The sequence below is a fragment of the Protopterus annectens genome, chromosome 10.part0 (genome assembly GCF_019279795.1).
Source record: "Protopterus annectens isolate FY-2018-M chromosome 10.part0, PAN1.0, whole genome shotgun sequence".
Lineage (NCBI taxonomy): Eukaryota > Metazoa > Chordata > Ceratodontiformes > Protopteridae > Protopterus > Protopterus annectens.
The window spans coordinates 1,832,664,117-1,832,681,987 of record NC_056744.1 but is presented as its reverse complement, the minus strand read 5'-3'; the positions used below and the strand labels follow the sequence as shown (position 1 = coordinate 1,832,681,987).

Below are 17,871 nucleotides of genomic sequence, written 5' to 3'. Positions count from 1 at the left end.
GCGCCATATAACCTTCTTTCTCAGACTTCAAGTCCAACTTAATCAAAACACTGCCATGACCTGTGCTCCCGCTTTGTAGGGCAATACTGTTACGTATGGTTTTCCCAGTTATGGAAGACTTTTTATTCAATATCGTTGTTCAGCGTGCACAAACACCCTTACCCCAGTATTATGGCAGCAGTAATTGTGTCTCCTGTCTCAGATTTCCTACAGCAGCACCACATAACAATGACCTATTTTACATCACTGCCACCTGCTTACCTGGTGTTTGCACCTTCTATTACACCTTGCCTACCAGGACAGAGTTTGAACCCCTATTACCCAAGCTGGCATTACCTGTGGCCTCATATGATAGCACTACTAGAATGTTGCCTACCCAACCCCTGACAGTGCCAATGATACCCCCACCCAGAAACAATTAAAGCAATCCACAATGACAAGTGAGTACTTCTGCCAGTCCTACAAAGAACCACCGACAGAAATCACTATTACCCCCACCCTGTCAGTCATACCACCAATTGTCAAGGCCTCTGACTCATAAAAGTTCTGCTCCCTTTTGCCTTCTGGGCCACTTTTGAGTGGGCAGCTGCGCCTTCAGCTGTTAGTTGGGGTCACCCGCAATCCCACGTTATGCTGCCCTACTGCCCCTAGATGATTCAGTTTACCTTTTGCCTTTTTCCTACCCCTGCCTTACCCCCGACTGCACTGCCCTACCTCACTAGCTCGGGACGGCCTCTTGGGTAAACAAGCTAAAGCTGCTGCCCCTTGTTCTGCCCCACAGCTCCGACACGCGCAGTTGACAACCTGACAATTTATGCTACGGGCACGCGCCAGCAGGATCTCCTTCCACACCGGTCCTTCGGAGTGTCGAGGCACGACGGTTATTACCCCGCAGAGGTGCCTCCCTAAAACCCGGAGCCGCTCCTCTCACTGAGAACAGTAGTAATGCTTCCGCGCTCGCGCAAGTCTCGTAGGAACGGGGAGGTACACTGTCATGACGCCAGGCGGCACGTCAAGCACTGGTGACCGGTGAGGGGGTGGGTCGAAACGCGGTGTCCCACTGAAGTCGGACACCCTGCCTGCCACGAATGACAGGTGGCAACATTAAGACAGAGAAAGCCTCCGTACCCTCTCAGTCAAGGCTACAAAATAGTACCGGACGAACTGACGGGCCGTTGTAACAGGGGAGCTGATTCATCCCAGTGAATAGCCTATAGCGGTGTGGAACTACAAAACCCAGAATACTGAGGGTGAAGTTTGGGCAGGTGAGGGTCTGCGTCCCTGCACAGGCGCACTCAATGCTTCACATCTCTTGTGCCAGATACCGTTAGAAGCAGCATGATGTTTGTTTCTGAAATGAAGGGAATGTAGTGCCATTGCTCCACTGATTGGCTGAGCTCTGTCACGTGACATAGGATTCGCCCCACCCCATGTTCTGTCATTACATTTTTTTCGTTTTATGCTTTTAAATTAATTTTATTATATTGCCCCTGAAGTTCAAACTGGGCGGGCCTGTTTTCAGTGGAGGGCCAGGATGAAAAACTCTGGCGGTGAAAATATGAAAACACATCAGATTCTGAGTACTGCAAGTGTTATAGTCCATGTTAAGATAATATAAATGCAGTAAATATTACTGCACACAACGAAATATACGCTCAGTGGCAAATGTAGAAATCTAGTAAATATAATTTTACTGATTTTGATTGTGCTTGGTCCAAAAACTCCAAATGTACGTACGTGTGTGTGTCATACCCTGATTTAGACTTCAACATTTAGCTCTGTCCCTCTTAAAACTGGTGACTCTTGGAGGAAAGGTGGTGAATTATACTCAATAAGTAATGGCAGTAAGAGTTATGGATTTCTTTTATTTCACAACATGTATAGTAATTAACAATCTTTTATTCTGACAATGTGTCAAGTTAATAGTATTAATATTTAAAAAATGTTTGAAGGTTTGTGAGTATGAAATCTATGAACAATGGGCAGGGACCAGAAAGATCCTAAGTTTGTGAGTATGAGATCTAAGAACCATGGGCAGGGAGCAGAAAGATCCTAAGTTTGTGAGTATGAGATCTAATAACCATGGGCAGGGGACAGAATGATCCTAGGTTTGTGAGTATGAGATCTAATAACCATGGACAGGGAGCAGAAATATCCTAAGTTTGTGAGTATGAGATCTAATAACCATGGCCAGGGAGCAGAATGATCCTAGGTTTGTGAGTATGAGATCTAATAACCTTGGGCAGGGAGCAGAATGATCCTATGTTTGTGAGTATGAGATCTAAGAACCATGGCCAGGGAGCAGAAAGATCCTAGGTTTGTGAGTATGAGATCTAAGAACCATGGCCAGGGAGCAGAAAGATCCTAGGTTTATGAGTATGAGATCTAATAACCATGGGCAGGGAGCAGAAAGATCCTAGGTTTGCGAGTATGAGATCTAAGAATCATGGGCAGGGAGCAGAAAGATCCTAAGTTTGTGAGTATGAGATCTAAGCTGTAGACATTCATAGTTGAATTTCATCTTACTTTTTCCATATAGGTGATTAATATGTGAGTATATTTATCTGACGTTGAGTACTTTACCTAGTTAGTGTTTTGCCAGTTAGAATTCTCCCTATTGATTATGTTTTTATTGATGTTTGCATTGTGGTGTTCAGTTGAGGCTTGCTTGTGCTGCTTAGGGGACATAGTCTGTGGCAGGTTCTTGTAATGTTCTCTTCATTACTAGAGATATTAATTACTGAATGGGCACTTTCTAGACCCAGATTGCGTCCTTGCCTTCTGAATTTCTGGTATTCTTTTGCAAGGTCTAATATAATGACACATATCCCATTGGGTCTCCAAAGATAAGAGGAGGTATATGTGGTTTTATATTGGGAGAGCATTGTGGGGCCTAATAAAGCATATGCAAGTATGCTGTGTGCCAGTCTGTTTAACATTAGAGCAGTTAGTATGTGAATTGTGAGGGTTTCCTGATTAAAGGATGATGCTGAAATGCCTGGATTATATTGCCTCCTGGAAAGAAATCAGAAATAACTGTTTATTTAATTGTGTTATTGTTGGCTAGAAATATATATATTTTTATTTATTTTAATTGTGTTTGCCATTTATCCTCCTCATGACCATCAAACCTGTGTCTCCTATTAGCCCTTTATTCCACTGACCAATGGCAACCTTGGACATTGGCTGAGGGAGGAGAGAGCAGTAATTCCTAGCTGTCATTCAGCAGGGGTTAGGAAGTTTTTTGTTTGCTCAGTACATACCCCTCTATTGGTCAAACTGCACAGTACAATGCTCGCTATGTTGGGCCAGCGTGGGTGTGTGCTTCCACATATCCATTGTGCTCAGCTGGAAAACAACACTCTCTTAAGTGGGCATGAGGGTCTCCTGTCTAGCACTAGCTGTATTTTGGGCTTTTTCCCAATTGACACACCTCTGGTGGTTCCCTCTCACATCTGAGCTGAGCTAGCCCATAGCATCTGTTGACTGTCATCCTGCTCCAGCCAGTTCCTCCACTGGACTGCTACTTAAACATGGCATCTAATGTTGTCACTTTTCATTCATTCCTCAACTAATGGGATCGGATCCAATCTTTGGATCTGACGCAGCCATTTTACTAGCTCATGGCCACCATCAAACTCTCGAGCTCCTTCCCTACCTATAATGTACTACCCAACATCCCTCAGAACTTGTTCGCTGCTTTAGCCTTTGAATGTGGTCACTTTCAGCTCAAAAGTTTTCAGTGAGAGATAAGTCAGTTTTCCATATTTCCACAAACCAATCAAGACTAACTACAGAACTGTAAACCAACCCAACAGACCACAGCTCCAAATGAGGTGCAAAGTTTAAATAAAACATTGCACCTGATTTGGAGCTGTGGTCTGTTGTGTTGGTTTCCATATTTCCTCTTTAAAAGCCTTCACAAATAACTATTTTTGTAATCCTTAATCTTCGTTTTTCATTTTAAAGCATTTCGTCTGTTATCTTTCTTATATTTTAAGTGTAAAACTTGTTGACCATCATGGTAGGCCTATCTCTTTCCTTCTACCCTTCTTTACACAGTTGACCATCATGGTAGGCCTGTCTCTTTCCTTCGACCCTTCTTTACACATAGTGTAATCTCTCTCAGTACCGTTGGTCTCTTTCCTTCGACCCTTCTTTACACATAGTGTAATCTCTCTCAGTACCGTTGGTCTCTTTCCTTCGACCCTTCTTTACACATAGTGTAATCTCTCTCAGTACCGTTGGTCTCTTTCCTTCGACCCTTCTTTACACATAGTGTAATCTCTCTCAGTACCGTTGGTCTCTTTCCTTCGACCCTTCTTTACACATAGTGTAATCTCTCTCAGTACCGTTGGTCTCTTTCCTTCGACCCTTCTTTACACATAGTGTAATCTCTCTCAGTACCGTTGGTCTCTTTCCTTCGACCCTTCTTTACACATAGTGTAATCTCATGCAAGATTCCACATGTGTTGCTGGTATCCATCGTAGAATGCTCATGTGGAATCTTGCATGGTGTTGCTAGCATCCATTGTAGAATGCTCATGTGGAATCTTGCATTGTGTTGCTAGCATCCATTGTAGAATACTCAATGCAAGATTCCACATGAGCATTCTACAATGGGTGCTAACAACACAATGCAAGATTCCACATGAGCATTCTACAATGGATGCTAGCAACACAATGCAAGATTCCACATGAGCATTCTATGATGGATGCTAGCAACACAATGCAAGATTCCACATGAGCATTCTACGATGGATGCTAGCAACACAATGCAAGATTCCACATGAGCATTCTACGATGGATGCTAACAACACAATGCAAGATTCTACATGAGCATTCTGCAATGGATGCTAGCAACATAATGCAAGATTCCACATGAGCATTCTACAATGGATGCTAGCAACACAATGTAAGATTCCACATGAGCATTCTGCAATAGATGCTAGCAACACAATGCAAGATTCCACATGAGCATTCTACAATGTATGCTATGCAAGATTCCACATGAGCATTCTACAATGGATGCTAGCAACAGAATGCAAGATTCCACATGAGCATTCTACAATGGATGCTAGCAACACAATGCAAGATTCCACATGAGCATTCTTCAATGGATGCTAGTAACACAATGCAAGATTCCACATGAGCATTCTACAATGGGTGCTAACAACACAATGCAAGATTCCACATGAGCATTCTACGATGGATGCTAGCAACACAATGCAAGATTCCACATGAGCATTCTACGATGGATGCTAGCAACACAATGCAAGATTCCACATGAGCATTCTATGATGGATGCTAGCAACACAATGCAATATTCCACATGAGCATTCTACAATGGATGCTAGCAACACAATGCAAGATTCCCCATGAGCATTCTATAATGGATGCTAGCAACACAATGCACAATTCCCCATGAGCATTCTACAATGGGTGCTAGCAACACAATGCAAGATTACACATGGGCATTCTACAATGGGTGCTAACAACACAATGCAAGATTACACATGAGCATTCTACGATGGATGCTAGCAACAGAATGCAAGATTCCACATGAGCATTCTACGATGGATGCTAGCAACACAATGCAAGATTCCACATGAGCATTCTACAATGGATGCTAGCAACACAATGCAAGATTCCACATGAGCATTCTGCGATGGATGCTAGCAACACAATGCACGATTCCCCATGAGCATTCTACAATGGGATGCTAGAAACACAATGCAAGATTCCATATGAGCATTCTACAATGGATGCTAGAAACACAATGCAAATTCCACATGAGCATTCTACAATGGATGCTAGAAACACAATGCAAGATTCCACATGAGCACTCTTCAATGGATGCTAGAATCAGAATGGTCAGTGCTTTCTCAGCCCATGTCTGCAAACATAAGAATAATTCAGGTATGCAAATATTACCTTTCCTGATGGATGCAGTCAGATCAGCTGTTACAAGGTCATCATTTCATCCTCCCTCAGCCCAAGGCCATAGTAACCACGGATGCTTCCCAGACTTGGTGGGGCACTTCCAGGGGAAAACAGTGCAAGGCATTTGGTCCTTTGTAGAGGCCAACCTACATATCAGTGTTATGGAGATGAGAGCAGTGCTATTAGTGTTATAGACATTCCTGGACTCTTCTCCTCTTGGGACAGTTACAATCCAGACTGACGTGTCAGTAGTCTGGTACATCAACAAGCAAGGAGGAACCAGATTTTACCCTCTTTGTCGAGAAGCACTTGTGGCAATGGGCTGTATCTTCCAACCGCTTTCCAATAGCAGTGCATATTCCGGGAAAGTCCAGCGTGATAGCAGACAAACTGAGCAGGTCCACTTTACTACCTCACAAGTGGTCTCTCAACAACAAAGTGACATAAATGATTTTCAGTCAGTGTGGTCAGCCTTGCTGCAATCTTTTTACATTGCCCTTAAACAAGTAAAGCAGCTTTTTTGCCCTGATCCCCCCACCGGGGAAATCACTGAGGGATGCTCTGCTCCATGATTGGCCCCTTGATTTTCTGTATGGTTATCCACCAACTCCCCTAATTCCCAAATTCCTTCAGAAAGCAGCCCGGTTGAAGAGCAAAGTCATCCTCATTGTTCCCCTTCCTTTGGCCTCATCTGCTATACTCACCTTGGATTCTGGATCCAGTTCCAGACCTTCTGTCTCGCCCAACATGTATGGTTCACTCGAATATCTCACATCTCAAACTCACAGTGTGGTTCTCCAATTTCTTTAATAGCCAAGCAACCAATGCGTTCTTCCCCTGTTCATTCCATACTTTTATCTTCCCATAAACCTTCCACTTGGGAACTCTACAGGAGTAAATGGAGAAGCTTTGTTTATTGGGCAGAACAGAATCTGATAGACCCCTTCTCATCTCCAGTTCATTCTGTTCTAGAATTTTTAGTGTTTTGTTTTATGAGGGTGCTATTTCATCAACTATTAAAGTTCAACTTGCAGCAATCTCTAACTTTCATGTGGGATTTCAAGATTCTTCCCTGGCTTCCTCAAAACTGTGCAAAGCATTTTTTGAAAGGTACTCTTTTGCTAAGAACCCCCATATAAAGACCCCATGCCACCATGGGATTTAAAATTGGTACTGCAAGCCTTAATAGACTCTCCCTTTGAAGCTGCAGATAAATGTGATCTTAAATTTTTGACCTGGAAAACTGTCTTATGGTAGCAATCACATATGCTAGAAGAATTTCAGAACTTCAGGCTTTATCTTCTAAGCCCCCATATTTGATTTTTCATAAGGATAGAGTCACATTACGTACAAATGCTTCCTTCCTTCCTAAGGTGGTGTCAGAATCCAACATTAACCAATCCATTAACTTGCCAGTATCTTTCCCACAATATACAAATAAGGGGGAATATATGCTGCACTTACTGGATGTTCATAGACAATTGCATTTCTACCTAGATGGAACAAAAGATATTAGAAAGATGGATCAGTTATTTGTTTCCTTTGCACATTATAAATTGGGCGAGTCATTTACTAAGGTAACGCTAGCTAGATGGCTGACAAATTGCATCTCCTTTATCTATAAACAATTGAATCTCCCCTTACCAAAACCATCAATGGCTCATTCAACCATATCTATGGCAACTTTTGCTGTATTCCAGTCTAGAACTTCTATGGACAATATATGTGCAACTGAAACTTAGTCAAATCCTCATACCTTTATTACTTATTACAAACTAGATTTGGTCTCAAAGGGAAGAGCAGTCTTTGGTTCAACTGTACTCAGGAATATCCTTCCATAGAGTCTGCCCAAGAATTTAGGTAGCTGGGGACTCTGTCCCATTAGTTGAGGAATGAATGAATGAAAATTGACAACATCAGATAAAGAAGTTATGTACTTACCATAATGTTCCATCTGTGTTGTCCATTTTCATTCTTCCTCAGCTCTCCATCCACCATCCCCCTCCATATTTCATAACTGACTTCTGGAGAAATGAGGTACTTCAGGACATCTATATCCTTTGTATTGAACTCCATTTATGGGACTTCTTTTATAGTCTTCCTGTCAAGCTGCAAACAAGATCTGAGGGATGTTAGGGGTGGTGCATTATGGGTAGGGAAGGAGCTCAAGAGTTTGTTTTTCACGAGCTAGAAAAAGGTCTGAATTGGACCTGAGGATCAGATCTGATCCCATTAGTTGAGGAAGACTGAAGCTGGAACGTTATGGTCAGTACATAACTTCTTTTTATCTGAGGCCTAGTCAGGACCAAAACCACCACATTGCAATGCTAGTGATGGAAACATAGATTTTGGCAGACTTTTCCAATTGGTCCACTAAGTCTGTCAAGTTTCCTTACTACTGTTTAAGCTGTATGTCCTAAAGTAACATCTTCTTTCTTTCTGTCTTTCTTTCTTTTTTGTCCTATCTATTCATGAGACGTATTTATGGTTATCCTGGACAGTTTTTAATTGTAATACTTTTTTTCTCTGTCCCACCTTCTTTGTCCATCAATTTTCTTTCTGTTGAGCAATACGTCTTCACATAATATGACTTCCAGGATGTCTGCACACTGATAAACAGGATGATTTGAGCTCTCCCAGTGTGAAAAGAGCCATAAAAACTGTGATTTTGCATAAAATTCGGTTACTGGTTGGTACTTACACTGCCTGGTTGTCAGCAAAGAAGACATTTGGAGAACCTGAGACAGAATCAACCAGAAAAGGAGAAGAAAACTTCTGGCTGTGAAGAATACTGCAGCTGTTCAGCAAAAATCAGTTCAAGTTTCAGCTTTGCAGTACATGACTTCCAGTAAATTAGAGGAAAAAATCCATGAAGTGCACTCAAATGTGTTTACAGTAAATGAAACACTGAAGGAATATATAAACTCCAATAACAGAAAAAGTCTGGAAAGAATTAATTGAGCTTTTACTAGCTATTCAGATAATCTGATGCAAAAATCAGAAGTTGAAATGAGGTAAAGGCTGGTCGGGTATATGGCTCTTTCAAGAAGAGCTGTTTCAGAACATAGTAAAGTTAGAAGACAGAGCATATAGAAAAAAAACTGAGATTTTCTGCTGTACCAAAGAAACTGGAAAGAACAGACTGTATTGACTTTGTGAAAGTACAGATAAACACATGGACTGATGTTCCACAACAGTATATGTTAATTGAAAGGGCATATTGTGTGTATGGTTTAAACCTGGCAGCGAGAAAGTGGCCAAGACCTATATCGCTAAAGATACATCCATGCCAGCAGAAAAAGTTGATTCTGACAAAACTGTGGCAGAAAGGAAAAGTATTAAAAAATGGGGACCGCAAAGTGTGGAAAATGATTATTCACTCTAGATCAGGCAAAAGAGAAGCAAATTTATGCAAGTAATAAGGGCATGTTGAGAGGCAGTTGTGAGATTCAAGCTGCTGTATCCAGCTGACTTCAGAATATTTTTTCTTGGAGGATCAAACATATTTTTCATGCAGAACAGACTAAGGAGGGAAAATAAAGTTTATCCAACAAAGAATGAGCCAGCAAGCAGAAGAAGATTCTGCTTCTCATTTTTTGATAATAAAACCAATAGAGAGACTTTGCCCATTCAACAGAGTACGTTGGGATTTTATAAGCAGGGCAATGGAAGCGTTTGCATTTTCTGATGCAACAGTAAGGTTAATTAGAAGGATATATGATGGATCAGATGCACGAATCAATGTGTGAGGGTTCATCTTTGATAGGTTGTGCCTGAACAGAGGAGCCAGGCAGGGTGTCTTCCTTCTCCTTTGTTATTTGCATTATATTTAGAACCACTGGCAAAGACAATAAAGGACTCAGAAATTTTAGGATATAATTGGTATGGTGTTTAGGAAAAGTTGGCTTTATTTGCAGATGATTTTATTTTGTACCTGACGGAACCAGAAAAGGGCATCTCAGTATTGTGGAACATTCTGAGACATTTCCAGTTTTTTTTGGGGGGGGGGATATACAATTAATGAATCTTCTTCTTGCCTATTTTCTGTACCTATACTTGCAATCATCCTGACTGGAAAAATTCCTTTCTCCATTTTCATGTTGGCTTAGTATTAGAATATTTTCTGCATCTTAAATCCAGCTCTCTCCCTATGTATTGAACTCTCCCCTGTTTCATTATCATCAATTTCCACTTTGAATTGTAACCTTTTGCTTGTGTTATGTATATGAGCCTTGACTGTGTAGCTCTAAGACATTGACTGGAATTTTGTTGTCTTTATGAAGTTCTTAGGTGAACTGTGAAGCATACACTCCATTTATGTCATACATATTTAGGAAGAAACAGAAGAAAATGAAGAAGTAACTGTAAGCAAAACAGTTTGTGTTCTTATTAATATTTGTATAAATTGCATGTTGTATTGTAAAACAGTTTTGTATAATATGCAGTCAGGGGTATTTTAAATGTGGTTGGTGAGTCTTATCTTTGACTGCTGTATATACTAAATATGTTAAAGTAAGGAAGTCCTTTATTGCAAGATGTACAGGCTTTATACTGTAACAAGATAAAGGTTGGTCAGAATCAACTTAAAGTTAATATAATGGGCTGGCGGTGCGGGGGTTCAAAAGTGTATTGGTATATGTAGAATTAAGATGGTGATTTCTGCTATTTTTACAAAGGCAGAAGTCTAGATTAATGTCATTGGTTTAAGCAGTAGGCAGTTTTTTAAGCAAATAGGTTTGAAATATAAGACAAAGTGATGAAAGGAATGGAAAATGGAAAGTTTATTGCATCTGCAAAGTTATTAGCCTGCTTTTTTCATCAGCAAATGCTTTTTGTGGAAGATATGAAGTCTGCAGGTGCAGGCAGGTGGCCAGTAGAAGTCTGTACATTATGTTCTGAGTGAAATTTACAACGATTCTTTAGCTTTTTTTTTCTCATTGCTGACTGCCTTAGCTTGGAAATAAGCTGTCTGGCAGGTGCAAACACTAAATCTTGAGAGATCTGCGCACTGTTATGCTGAGCAAAATGTAACATTTAAAAGTACAATGGCAAGCACTTCAGTGAAAAATAAATCAAGTATGAAACTATGGGAAATGAATAAGAGGTAGTAGCCTCCCCAGCAGTCTTAATACGTTTGGATGCATTTAACAGAACAGTGCACAATGTAGTTTTTTTTAAAGATAGCCAGTGTACTTTTTTCTTTTTTTTAGGGCTAAAAGTTAATGTTGACTAAAAGCATGGAAGTTGTTTTTCAAGTCTGGGAGGGAAATAGAAGTAACAAAATAATTGTTAGTGAGAACACAGGCTATACCATGTGTTTTAGCACGAGAAACCCAAATTTTAAATGAGGTAGTGCCTGTAGATGCAACCATCAATTTAGGACAATTGTTCCTACTTTGGAGGGTAAACCTCTTTTGTTGAAATGTACATTGTTTTCTGTGGTTATCAGTTAAAACAGGATGAGAGAAGTTCTTAACATACATTTATTTATTTATTTGATTGAGGATTTTCTTTGAATTAAAAAGTCTTGAAAATGTGACATAGGTTCAAATGGGGCTAAGAAGATGTATCTGCTTAAAAGATCCACACGTTAAACATAAACGTGTGCAGGTAAGCCAAAAGTTGGAAATTTACATTCAAAAGAGCTGTCATGTGTAATAGGTGTCAGTAATGACTTTCTATCATGATGGCTGCTCTGTCCATATTATAATGGAATGTCAGTGGCCTTATAGGTATAGACAAAAAGCAGAGAGTACTAAATTATATTTAGAAATTTCGGGGGCAAATAGCAATGCTACAGGAGACACATTTGGATAGAAATGAGCTTATGAATTTAGCAAAGAAATGATTTCAGGGTGGATATACAGCAGAATATGAAGGTTATAGATGGAAATGGGAGTTAATCATACTGACTGCTAGAGGGGCTCCAATAGTGACAAAAGAAGAAAAAAGAAAATGGCAGATATGCGGAAGCACGTGGCTATTGGCAAGGCGCAAGGAGTTCGTTAGCATGCGTTTGTATTCCACCCAAAAGCTGCCATCATACAGCTTTAACAAATTGGGAGAAATAATCATCTTGCAACAGGGAATCTTATTTATGGATGGGGACTGTAACTTGATTTGGAATAGTGAAGATGTATTAAGGGAACCTAGAATGGAAAATATAACTAAAGACTGTAGATTTCTGAAGAAGTGCATGAGAATATTTGGTATGATTTCATTAGCAGGAAATCACGGAGAATTTCCATGTTATTCCCCAAGGTGCAAAAAGTAGGCTAGACTGGACAGAATTTATATCTCACATGAGCATATGTATTTAATTCAAAGCTTTCACACACATTCAAATACTATTTCAGATCATGCTTCAGTAAAATCTGAGATAAAGATGCAGAGTAATGAAGTAAAAATGAGATACTGGTGATTTTGTACTTAAAATGAGAGTCATTTAAAGAATGGGCAGTGGAAATTATTTGAGAGTTATTATGTAAGGTAGAAATTTCTTCAGAAGATTAGAAGAATACAGTTCTTCAGAAGAGATAGCTAGTGAGTTGGATAAAAATGACAGGGTTTAAAAATAGAGTTGAAATAGATGAGAAAGAGATATGTGAAATACGTAATAGGAATTTGTTTAGAAGGGCTGACAAAAGTTAAAGCATTGCAGAGTAATGTGAATCTTACAGAACAGGGAGAGGAGAGGTGCAACTGCAAAATGCTAAAGGGACAATAAGCTATTATTTGGATAATATCTATGACTTGGAAAAGCTGCTGATAAGCAACTATTTTTAATAATAACTCCAAAGCACAAAAATACACCTTAGGAGACATAAAGTAGAAGGTGCTGTCACCAAGGCTAGGGAGTCTACAATAAGAGAAATAAGCAGAGACCCCATTCAGGTATTAGAAATGTTCTGTCACCAAGGCTAGGGAGTCTACAATAAGAGAAATAAGCAGAGATCCCATTCAGGTATTAGAAATATTTCAGAAATTCCGAAACAGATGAATGTGGTAGCCAAGAAATGGTACAAATATGGATACTTAATGAAGACTTAATTACATCAAGTTTAGAATAAGACGTGACTCAACAATTAAAAGCAAATATAGGAAATGAGTAGTTAAGACAGTGGTGTGCAATCAGTCAGCAGGGGAGCCTTCAGAAACAGCCAATATTTCTGTGGATGTTTGGAAGTCATTTTGTTTAACAACATTTTTAAAAAGGGGGAGGGCACCAGCATATTGGAAAAAAGCTGTAAAGACTGTATCATCTCGAGAGAGTAAAGACCCTTCCCACCCAGCTTCATATAGACCTATTTCAATCAATTTTAAACCAGGATTATAATGTGTTTATATCTATATTAGTTAAAACAATGACAAATGTGTTGTCAGCATTTATATATGTATATGGATCAGTGTGGTTTTGTGGACAGAAGGAAAACATTTGAAAACATTGACAAAACATTGATGATCCAGAGGGAATCAGAAGCAAGAAAACAGTGCTGTTGGTGAGCCATGATACAGAGAAAGTATTCAGCAGAGTCAGCTGGGATTTTACGTTAAGGCAGCTGACGCATTTGCATTCCCTGATTTAGTAATAGGTTTAATTAGGAAGATATATGAATCTACATTTTTTGTTATAAGGTGGGAGGATTCTTCTTCAAGAGGCTTTGATTGAACACAGCAACCAAGTAGGTGTAACCTTTCCCTTGTGTTATATGTTTTATATTAAGAGCCATACGCGATGAAAATAAGGGGCATACATATTCAAAGATTTATTTATTTATTTATTGGTATTTGTTAACTGGGTTAGTCCAGCTGAGCCAGGGGCCCATTTTCAGTGGAGACCCGAGGACAAAGGCTCCAGAAATAATACAAGTAATTATAATATGTACAAAATACTAAAGTAGGGTCACAGAAATATAGTACAAGTCAAAAATGTGCAAACAGCAGTACAATGTATAGGTAAAATAGCAGTTAACTAGTAACATTTCCAAAATTTGAGAACAGCAGTATATAACATAGGCCAAATAACAATTAAAAGGTTTAGAGAATATTACACAAAGGAGTACAGCGTGAATACAGTTTGTTAGAGCAAATACAAGGAGGGACAAGAGTTAATAGGGAAAAGCAGGTAAGATGGGAAGAGAGGAGACTAGCTCAGGAAAGGGGTTTGCCAAGGGCATGACCAAGTCAGCAAGAAAAAATATTTAAGTTCTTTCTTAAACAGGTATTTATCCTGAATGCTTCTTATGTTGAGAGGGGAGTGAATTCCAAACAGGGGCTACAGAGTATTTGTAAAGGGTCTTATGGATGTTTTTGTTGGGTTTGTATAACTGAAGGAGGTGTTTACTGGCAGTACAGAGGTGACGAGGGGGTGATAGGAGGACACTAAATTGGAGATGGAGGGACAAGATGAGGGTTCATATAGGATAGAGTGCGCAATATGTAGCTGGGGTATAAATAGCTATTTGGAGAATTCTGGCCATTGGAGTGACTTAAGGGCAAGACAGTGGTGAGACTTGTTAGGAAGGTTGGAAGCAAATCTGGCAATTTTGTTATAAGTTTGCTCTAGTTTAGTCATAAGAGATGTTTGAACATGAGTAAGGGCAGGGGCGGCGTAAAGAAGGCAGGGTAGAAGTAGGGCCTGAGGGAAGGAGTGTTTGGAGAAGGGTGACAGAAATGTTTGATTAAAAAGGGAAGTCCAAGTTTCTGGTGGGTCTTTTTTTACACTTTATTGAATATGAATATCAAATTTGAATTCATCATCAATGATAACTCCAAGTAGTTTAGTATGGGTTCAGGATTAATAATGGTGTTGTTCAGAGAAGATAAAGAGAAAGAGGTTTTGTGCTGAGCAAGTGCTTTAGGAAGGAAGAGAAGGAGTTTTTTTTTTAATTTAATATGAGTTGGTTATCAGAGAGCCAGGATTCAACAGAGGAAAAGGTTTGTTGAGTGAGAGCTAGTAGCTCAGGGATGTTGTGGGTAGACACAATGAGGGTGGAGTCATCAGCGTATTGTAGAAGTGTAGAGATGTTAGTAGCACAGTGAAGTTTGTTAGTGAATATATTAAACAGGAGGGGGCCCAACTCTGGTAATCGAGAAAAAGTTAGCTTTATTTGTAGATGATATTTTATTGTACTTGATAAAGCCAGAAAAGAACATTTTAATGCTGTGGAATATTTTGAGATAGTTTGGAGTCTTTTTGGGATATAAAATTAATTAGGATAAAACAAAGGCAGTAGTGGTAAAGTATGTATCCACACATGATTTGGTTCATCAACACCGATATTTATGGTTGCATAATAAGAGTACATATTTAGGTGTATAGACTAAAAGGGATTCTTGTGTGGTAGCTAAGGATACAGACTAAAAGGGATTCTTGTGTGGTAGCTAAGGATAGACACTAAAAGGGATTCTTGTGTGGTAGCTAAGGATACAGACTAAAAGGGATTCTTGTGTGGTAGCTAAGGATAGACACTAAAAGGGATTTTTGTGTGGTAGCTAAGGATACAGACTAAAAGGGATTCTTGTCTGGTAGCTAAGGATAGACACTAAAAGGGATTCTTGCGTGGTAGCTAAGGATACAAACTAAAAGGGATTCTTGTGTGGTAGCTAAGGATACAGACTAAAAGGGATTCTTGTGTGGTAGCTAAGGATAGACACTAAAGGGATTCTTGTGTGGTAGCTAAGGATACAGACTAAAAGGGATTATTGTGTGGTAGCTAAGGATACAGACTAAAATGAATTCTTGTGTGGTAGCTAAGGATAGACACTAAAAGGGATTCTTGTGTGGTAGCTAAGGATAAACACTAAAAGGGATTCTTGTGTGGTAGCTAAGGATAGACACTAAAAGGGATTCTTGTGTGGTAGCTAAGGACAGAGACTAAAGGGGATTATTGTGTGGTAGCTAAGGATACAGACTAAAAGGGATTCTTGTGTGGTAGCTAAGGATACAGACTAAAAGGGATTCTTGTGTGGTAGCTAAGGACAGAGACTAAAAGGGATTCTTGTGTGGTAGCTAAGGATACAGACTAAAAGGGATTCTTGTGTGGTAGCTAAGGATACAGACTAAAAGGGATTCTTGTGTGGTAGCTAAGGATACAGACTAAAAGGGATTCTTCTGTGGTAGCTAAGGATAGACACTAAAAGGGATTAATGAGTGTTAGCTAAGGATACAGACTAAAAGGGATTCTTGTGTGGTAGCTAAGGATAGACACTAAAAGGGATTCTTGTGTGGTAGCTAAGGATAGACACTAAAAGGGATTATTGTGTGGTAGCTAAGGACAGACACTAAAAGGGATTATTGTGTGGTAGCTAAGGATACAGACTAAAAGGGATTCTTGTGTGGTAGCTAAGGATAGACACTAAAATGGATTCTTGTGTGGTAGCTAAGGACAGAGACTAAAAGGGATTCTTGTGTGGTAGCTAAGGATACAGACTAAAAGGGATTCTTGTGTGGTAGCTAAGGATAGACACTAAAAGGGATTATTGTGTGGTAGCTAAGGATAGACAGTAAAAGGGATTCTTGTGTGGTAGCTAAGGATACAGACTAAAAGGGATTCTTGTGTGGTAGCTAAGGATAGACACTAAAAGGGATTCTTGTGTGGTAGCTAAGGACAGAGACTAAAAGGGATTCTTGTGTGGTAGCTAAGGATACAGACTAAAAGGGATTCTTGTGTGGTAGCTAAGGACAGACACTAAAATGGATTCTTGTGTGGTAGCTAAGGATACAGACTAAAAGGGATTCTTGTGTGGTAGCTAAGGAAAGACACCAAAAGGGATTATTGTGTGGTAGCTAAGGATACAGACTAAAAGGGATTCTTGTGTGGTAGCTAAGGATACAGACTAAAAGGGATTCTTTTGTGGTAGCTAAGGACAGAGACTAAAAGGGATTCTTGTGTGGTAGCTAAGAATAGACACTAAAAGGGATTCCTGTGTGGTAGCTAAGGATACAGACTAAAAGGGATTCTTGTGTGGTAGCTAAGGATAGACACTAAAAGGAATTATTGTGTGGTAGCTAAGGATACAGACTAAAAGGGATTCTTGTGTGGTAGCTAAGGATACAGACTAAAAGGGATTCTTGTGTGGTAGCTAAGGATACAGACTAAAAGGGATTCTTGTGTGGTAGCTAAAGACAGAGACTAAAAGGGATTCTTGTGTGGTAGCTAAGGATACAGACTAAAATGGATTCTTGTGTGGTAGCTAAGGATAGAGACTAAAAGGGATTCTTGTGTGGTAGCTAAGGATGGACACTAAAAGGGATTATTGTGTGGTAGCTAATGATACAGACTAAAAGGGATTCTTGTGTGGTAGCTAAGGATAGACACTAAAAGGGATTCTTGTGTGGTAGCTAAGGATACAGACTAAAAGGGATTCTTGTGTGGTAGCTAAGGATAGAGACTAAAAGGGATTCTTGTGTGGTAGCTAAGGATAGACACTAAAAGGGATTCTTGTGTGGTATCTAAGGATACAGACTAAAAGGGATTCTTGTGTGGTAGCTAAGGATACAGACTAAAAGGGATTCTTGTGTGGTAGCTAAGGATAGACACTAAAAGGGATTCTTGTGTGGTAGCTAAGGATACAGACTAAAAGGGATTCTTGTGTGGTAGCTAAGGATAGACACTAAAAGGGATTCTTGTGTGGTAGCTAAGGATAGACACTAAAAGGGATTCTTGTGTGGTAGCTAAGGATAGACACTAAAAGGGATTGTTGTGTGGTAGCTAAGGATAGACACTAAAAGGGATTCTTGTGTGGTAGCTAAGGATACAGACTAAAAGGGATTCTTGTGTGGTAGCTAAGGATACAGACTAAAAGAGATTCTTGTGTGGTAGCTAAGGATAGACACTAAAAGGGATTCTTGTGTGGTAGCTAAGGATACAGAATAAAAGGGATCATTGTGTGGTAGCTAAGGATAGACACTAAAAGGGATTCTTG

At 39.7% G+C, this 17,871-nt stretch overlaps 1 long non-coding RNA gene across 1 annotated transcript in view; it reads left to right on the top strand.

Moving 5' to 3' along the window:
* The first annotated feature begins 983 nt into the window (after positions 1-983).
* Positions 984-17,871, top strand: part of LOC122814080 — a 598,715-nt gene continuing 581,827 nt past the window's right edge. The window contains exons 1-2 of the long non-coding RNA XR_006366782.1: positions 984-1,265; positions 10,227-10,307. This is a non-coding gene — a long non-coding RNA (uncharacterized LOC122814080). The remainder of the gene's footprint in view (positions 1,266-10,226; positions 10,308-17,871) is intronic.